Source organism: Carettochelys insculpta, chromosome 8 (genome assembly GCF_033958435.1).
Source record: "Carettochelys insculpta isolate YL-2023 chromosome 8, ASM3395843v1, whole genome shotgun sequence".
In the NCBI taxonomy this organism is placed as follows: domain Eukaryota; kingdom Metazoa; phylum Chordata; order Testudines; family Carettochelyidae; genus Carettochelys; species Carettochelys insculpta.
The window spans coordinates 20147146-20153145 of NC_134144.1; the positions used below are offsets into that span (position 1 = coordinate 20147146).

Genomic DNA, 6000 nt, shown 5'->3' on the forward strand with positions numbered 1-6000 from the left:
AGCTGAATCCAGCTCAGTGTTCCTACTAAGAGAGTGTATTTCTTTGCAATGCAGAATTCCAGACTCCATTTGCAACTTGAACTCTGGGACACACATCCCTTAGTTGATTACAAGGCAGGCAGAACTGTAGGAGATCCAAAGTCAGAGGAGGCTATAAAGGGGGCTGCACATTAGCGAAAGCCCTCTGCAGGGAGGCCTGGAGCAAAAAATCCTTGCTAGGGGAGTCTTAAATGGAAATGAGGAGGTTCACAGCACTAACCTGAACAAGATAGTAAAGACAGAGGTTGAAAAGGAGTTGACACTTGTTAAAGTGTGCTCTGTGACTGCAGGCCGATAGAACTGGTAGCCCAGGAGGGGTGCCCCTTACTATAAGGGAGGGATTACTAGACAGCTGTTTAGTTGAACTTCATTCTTTTAATAAATAAGATTGCAGAAATGGTGATTGACTTGCACAAGCATCTCAGCTGATCGTGAGAATCCTAAGAATGGGGGAATGAAGGCAGTGGCAGGAGCTCATGGAAGCTGAAAGAAGACCCTGTTAGATCCACCCAAGAAAACTTTGAAGACCCACAGGAATAGAAGAGCACAGCTTTCCCCTCCCCCCCAAAAAAAAAAACCATGCACATCTGCCTACAGATAATAAGGAGGCTAGAAGATAGGTTTAATATGTAACCTACATGCAACCTATGATGGAGGAAAAAAACAATCCAGAAGCCAGAACAAGGGTGCATTTTCAATTTCATAGGCAGACTGGAAGCAAAAGATGGGAGCTTGAAGCACACTTCAGGGATTACACGCTGGCAGGCATCCTAATGCTCTCCATAACACCTGTGGATTTGGACTGTGGAAAGGACTTATCGAGCCTATTGCCGTGAGTATCAGTTCAAGAGTAAAATCCATACCTCTGAGCTTCTGTTTCTAGAAACAATGAAGCACAAATTAACAACTATGGTCATTTACTTTTATGATAAAGTGTCTTGAAATTTAAGAAAACAGTTTGTGCCTGAGCTTTACATTAGAAATGTCAGGTCTTCATTTAAAGAAGTGAAGCTGCAGATCAGTTACAGCCTTCTCAGCTGGAACATCACTATTGTGACCCTACTAAAGGCAGGGCTTCACTGAGAGATGGGGTGTCTAAGTTACACAACTTCAGCCACATGAACAGTGTAGCTGAAGTCCATGTATTTAGATCTACCTACTGGACAGTCTCTGCTGCAGTACATCAACAGGAGACGCTCTCCCCTTACACTTCTCATTGAAATGGAATACTGGCTTTGACAGGAGAGCGATTAGTGGTCAATTTATTGCATCCAGACTCAATAAAATCAGCCCCAGTTGGATCAATTGCAATCCCTGTCAATTCAGCTTGTAATGAAGACAAGCCCTATTGTACCACTGTCCATCAGCAAAGAGGGAGAAGAATCAAGCAGCTGATAATTTAAAAAGTGGATGGAGTGAAATAGCAAAAGTCCATGCCCATAAAGAAGTAGTAAAGCTTTTGCGCGTCCTGTCACCTTTTATAGCACAGGTAATTCCCAAACTCTTAAAACACAAGTGAGTAAACTGCTGTTTTGCATTTAAATTTGTTCTTAGTTAACTTAATAAAAAGGAAGACTTGAAAACAAGGCAATGTTGGTAGGACAATTTGGCATTTGAACTGCCATAAGGAAGATCAGTGCTCTACTGCCAAACTGGTTTATCTTCCCCAGTGTGTAAGCATTTTTCTATCTGTCACCATGCATAGTGTGAAATGGTAAATGTGCTAATACCACCCAGCCTGTTCTACAGTTACACAAAGCTGTCCTGCAGACTATGTTCCTTTTTTCCCTTTCTTCCGCTTTCCTCACTGATTCCCAAGCTGCCCCACTTCTGCTATAACTGCTACTGGGGAAAGATGAGATCAGAATCCAGCGTGCAGAATTTCTGTTCCCAGAGCGCAGAAATTTGATGATCTCAGAGGACTGAAAGAAGACCCCTGACATCTCCTGTACATTGCCAGCAGCCCTTTAAGGGTATGCAGTGGGAAAAGTTAATGGTTTTACTGAGGTTTCCAATGTCTCTCCCCCGCTTCCTCTTCTCAATTGCTGCCTCTCTTCTCTCATCCTCCTACACAAGCACAAGGTCCAGATTTTTTTTTATTTATATATTTCTCTCTCTCTCACACTCTCCTAAAATGATTTTGCTTTACATTAAACAGCTGAACTCAACCACCTTAAATCCATGTTCTGTCCTCTCTTCTCTCATCCCTATTTCCCCAGGACAATTGAGATTGGAAGTGGGGCTCAAATGTGCATCCTGATATATCACAACTTAATGTTAGGTAAGTTAAGGTGATTAAAAAGTTAAGATCTTAAAGGAGTGAATCCCTGTTCTTCTTCTTGAACATACTTTTAATAAGAGTACCTTCATAATCTTAGTTCTGCGGAAAAGTCATAATCCTGTTTGTAGCAGCCATACAGAGAAAAGGTCATTAAATATCAAATACACATCAACATTTAACATACAGTTTCCAGTGACGTCTACTCTTCAAAGTATGAGGCAAAGTGTGGTTCTCTAAGATACTATAGTGCAGTAACTGATGGCAAATTCTGACTTGAATTTTTACTATTGTATATTGGTATAGTAACAACTGTGATGGTACAAACAGTAAGTTTTACTACAGAATTAAGCCAAAAAACGTGTGCTGCATAGAAAAACATTATTACAAAGTCACATTTTTATAAATCAGAAGATTAGAGAGAACTGGAAATAAAAGCAGAGAATTTTTATTAAGTTTTCGTACACTTAAAATTGGCCAACAGAAGTCCAATTTATCAAGTGTGTCAGATTATTTTTGCCTCTTGACAAAACATGGAGAAGGCTTTCTCTTTGATACAGAGCTTGACAAAGTGATGATTCATTCAGGGAAGGATGGGCAGCCTGTTGCCACCCTTACTTCACAACAATAGAATAAGCAGGATATGGTAAAGTCATGACAACACAAAAACTGCAGTCAGGCATTTCATTGAACCTATGATGTTTGCCAGGGGTAATTTCTAACCAAGCCTTATTTCAAACCACCCTTCATTTCCAATACATATACTTCAAGATCTGTTAGCTTATTTTATGTAATATTCCACAAGCTCTTTGGAGCAACGACCATGCCTTATCCACACAGTGGTATACCTAGCATGCTGTTCAGGCACATGTGTGTACATATCTAAAAAACTAATTTTAGCATAATAAGCGTGTGACAAGGAACGAATCTTTAATGCAGTACCTGTGCATTTTCCAAGCTAGTAGTCATTACAACAGTGTTTTCCCAAGGAAAAGAATGCTCTGCTAGGAGTAACCATTGTTTCTGAGGAGAGGAATCCTATTCACTTAGGAAGGAAGGAATACTATGCTCTGTTACGCTTGTGGTTTTTAAGGAGATGTACAACAGTGCATCCTGGTATATCACAACTTACTATGGACTGTCAATTAACACAGTACCCAGCCTGCTTATTCATGTTACACCTAAATTACATTCTCTACATAAATTGGGAAAGCCCTTCCCAAATAATTGTCATTATTTTGGGATGGAATTTAAAATTCCAAGTACAAATCATCTTTAGGAGAGGAGGCAATCTCCTCCCATAATCCTCCTTCACAAATATATCTGTATGAACATTAATCTAAACCATCCATTTGAAATAAATGAAGCTTTCCACACCAGATAGCTGCTTTAAAAAACAAAATGCAGATGTAGGAATCTTTCCAGTAAAATGCACACACACTGATTATTTTTTTTTAAATGTGGAGCATCTTCAGGCTTATGGACACCAGAGTTGAGGGTTCAGTGCAATTTCCTAGAAATCTATAACCCTCTATGACTTGCAAACTATTAGAGCCAGATCATTTCAAAGAAAATGCTTTTATTTGAAGGAGCCACTCCTGAAAGGGATTTCCAGTGCAATGTTACTGACTGTGATTCATGCACTTAGTAATCTAGTGTTCTTTACTGGCTCTTCCCAGACATTCCTTGGAGCAGGTTTTTTGCTCTCGAGTTATGGCTGAAGTTAACGCTCTGGATACAGTTAAAAAAAAACAAAAAAAAACAGCTGTGCCCACCCATCCAGCCCAAGACCCCAGAAACATATCTGCCCCTTCCCTTTCCTTGCAGGACACAGAGCCGACAAAGCAGTTCGCTACGTCGGCACCAGGTGGGATTGGCTCTCAGCCAGACTGTGGCACAATAACATGGCAACGATTCGGTAACTTGTTGCGACAGTAAATATTCGGCCACATTCTTCACAAAGGAGCAAACACCCAAGGGCGCTGAAAACCCGCAGCGCTTGCGGCAAACGCGAGTTGCACCTCGCAGCCCCGCCTCCCCCGCACACACCCCAGGCATCCCAGGCGCTGGAGAAATCGGGTTCCGCCTCCGCCGGGTCCCAGTCCGGTCCCGGTCCCAGCGTAGCCCGGCCCGGCCCTGCGGGAAACAAGGGACGGGGCGCACGCGAGCCCCTTTCCCTACAGTAACACCGCTCTGCCCGCCAGCCCAGCTCTGCCCTCCGGCGCGTCCCCTCCCAGGAGCCGCACAAAGCCCGGTCCAAGAAGGGGCAACGGGTGGGGGCGGCGCTACCCCGCCGCGGGGGATGGAGACCCGCCCCGCCCCGGCCCGCCCACCCGCTGGGGCCTCGGCCTCTGACCCCGCTGCCCAAACCTAAAGCCAGCTCTGCCCCTTCCCGCCCGTCCCCTCCCACCCCGCCCCCACCTACCGCAGCCCCCGCCCCACTCACAGCTCCCGCCCGACCCCCACCCCCTGCCCCAGCCCCATCCCGCCCCGTGCCCAGCCCCCATCCCAATCACCGCTCCCGCCCGACCCCCACCACTACCCCAGCCCCATCCCGCCCCGTGCCCAGCCCCCATCCCACTCACAGCTCCCGCCCGACCCCCACCCCCTGCCCCAGCCCCAGCCCCATCCCGCCCCGTGCCCAGCCCCCATCCCAATCACCGCTCCCGCCCCCCCCACCCCAGCCCCATCCCCATCCCCATCCCGCCCCGTGCCCAGCCCCCATCCCAATCACCGCTCCCGCCCGCCCCCCAGCCCCAGCCCCAGCCCCAGCCCCAGCCCCATCCCACTCACCGCTCCCGCCCGCCCCGTGCCCAGCCCCCATCCCACTCACCGCTCCCGCCCGACCCTAGCCGCGCCCCTTGCCCCGCTCCCAGCCGGGAGGGGGGTGCACCCTACCTCGCTCCTCCGCGAGTCAGCTCCGTGCCTCCCGCAGCCGGCGCGGCAACAGCGCTCGGGCTCTGCCCCTGCCGCTGAATGGGCCGCCGGCCACGCCCCTCCCCCGCCCGCGGGGCGGGGCGGGCGGCCGGGATTGGGAACGGGCCGGGACGCTCCCGGCACCTTCAAACCACCGCCCGGCCGTGGCTCGCAGCGCCCCCCGGCGGGCGAACCCCGCCCCGCGAGCTGGGCGGTCGCAGACCTGCGGCGCCCGGAGCCGCCCGCCGCCGGGGACCTCCGCCGGCCTCCCGCTCAGAGCGGCTGCCGCCGGCTCGCCACCTGCCCTGCGGCTGAGAAGGAGGAGGGGCGGCGGCGGCGGCGGGCAGTGGGGGGGGAGGGGAGCTCGCCTGGGGAGCCACGGGCCAGGCTGCGGCAGCGAGGGGCGCTTCTCAGCGCAGCCGCCTCCCGGAGTCGAGCTGCCCCAGAGGAGCAGGGCGGGCATCGCGCGCCCAGCTCCCCCTTGTACCAATGTACAGTACTGCCTGCACGCAGCGGGGGTGGGCCGGGCTGAGACCCAGACCCTGCCTCTCCCGGGTGTCCCCTGCGGGGAGCCGAGCCCGGCGGGGGCTCCAGAAACAACAAGAAGTCCTGTGGCACCTTATAGACTAACAGATATTTTGGGGCATGAGCTTTCGTGGCCAAAGACCTGCTTCATCTGATGAAGCCGGTCATTGCCCATGAAAACTTATGCTCCAAAATATCTCTTAGTCTATAAGGTGCCACTGGACTTCTGGTTGCTAGGTGTT

At 50.0% G+C, this 6000-nt stretch overlaps 1 protein-coding gene across 3 annotated transcripts in view; it reads right to left on the bottom strand.

Annotated features, from left to right (window-relative positions):
• Positions 1 to 5268, bottom strand: part of MYO1B (myosin IB) — a 198864-nt gene extending 193596 nt beyond the window's left edge. For all 3 annotated transcript variants that reach the window (XM_075000691.1, XM_075000690.1, XM_075000689.1), the window contains exon 1: positions 5216 to 5268. The gene's annotated coding sequence lies outside the window, so the exon portion shown is untranslated. The remainder of the gene's footprint in view (positions 1 to 5215) is intronic.
• Positions 5269 to 6000: the final 732 nt, after the last annotated feature.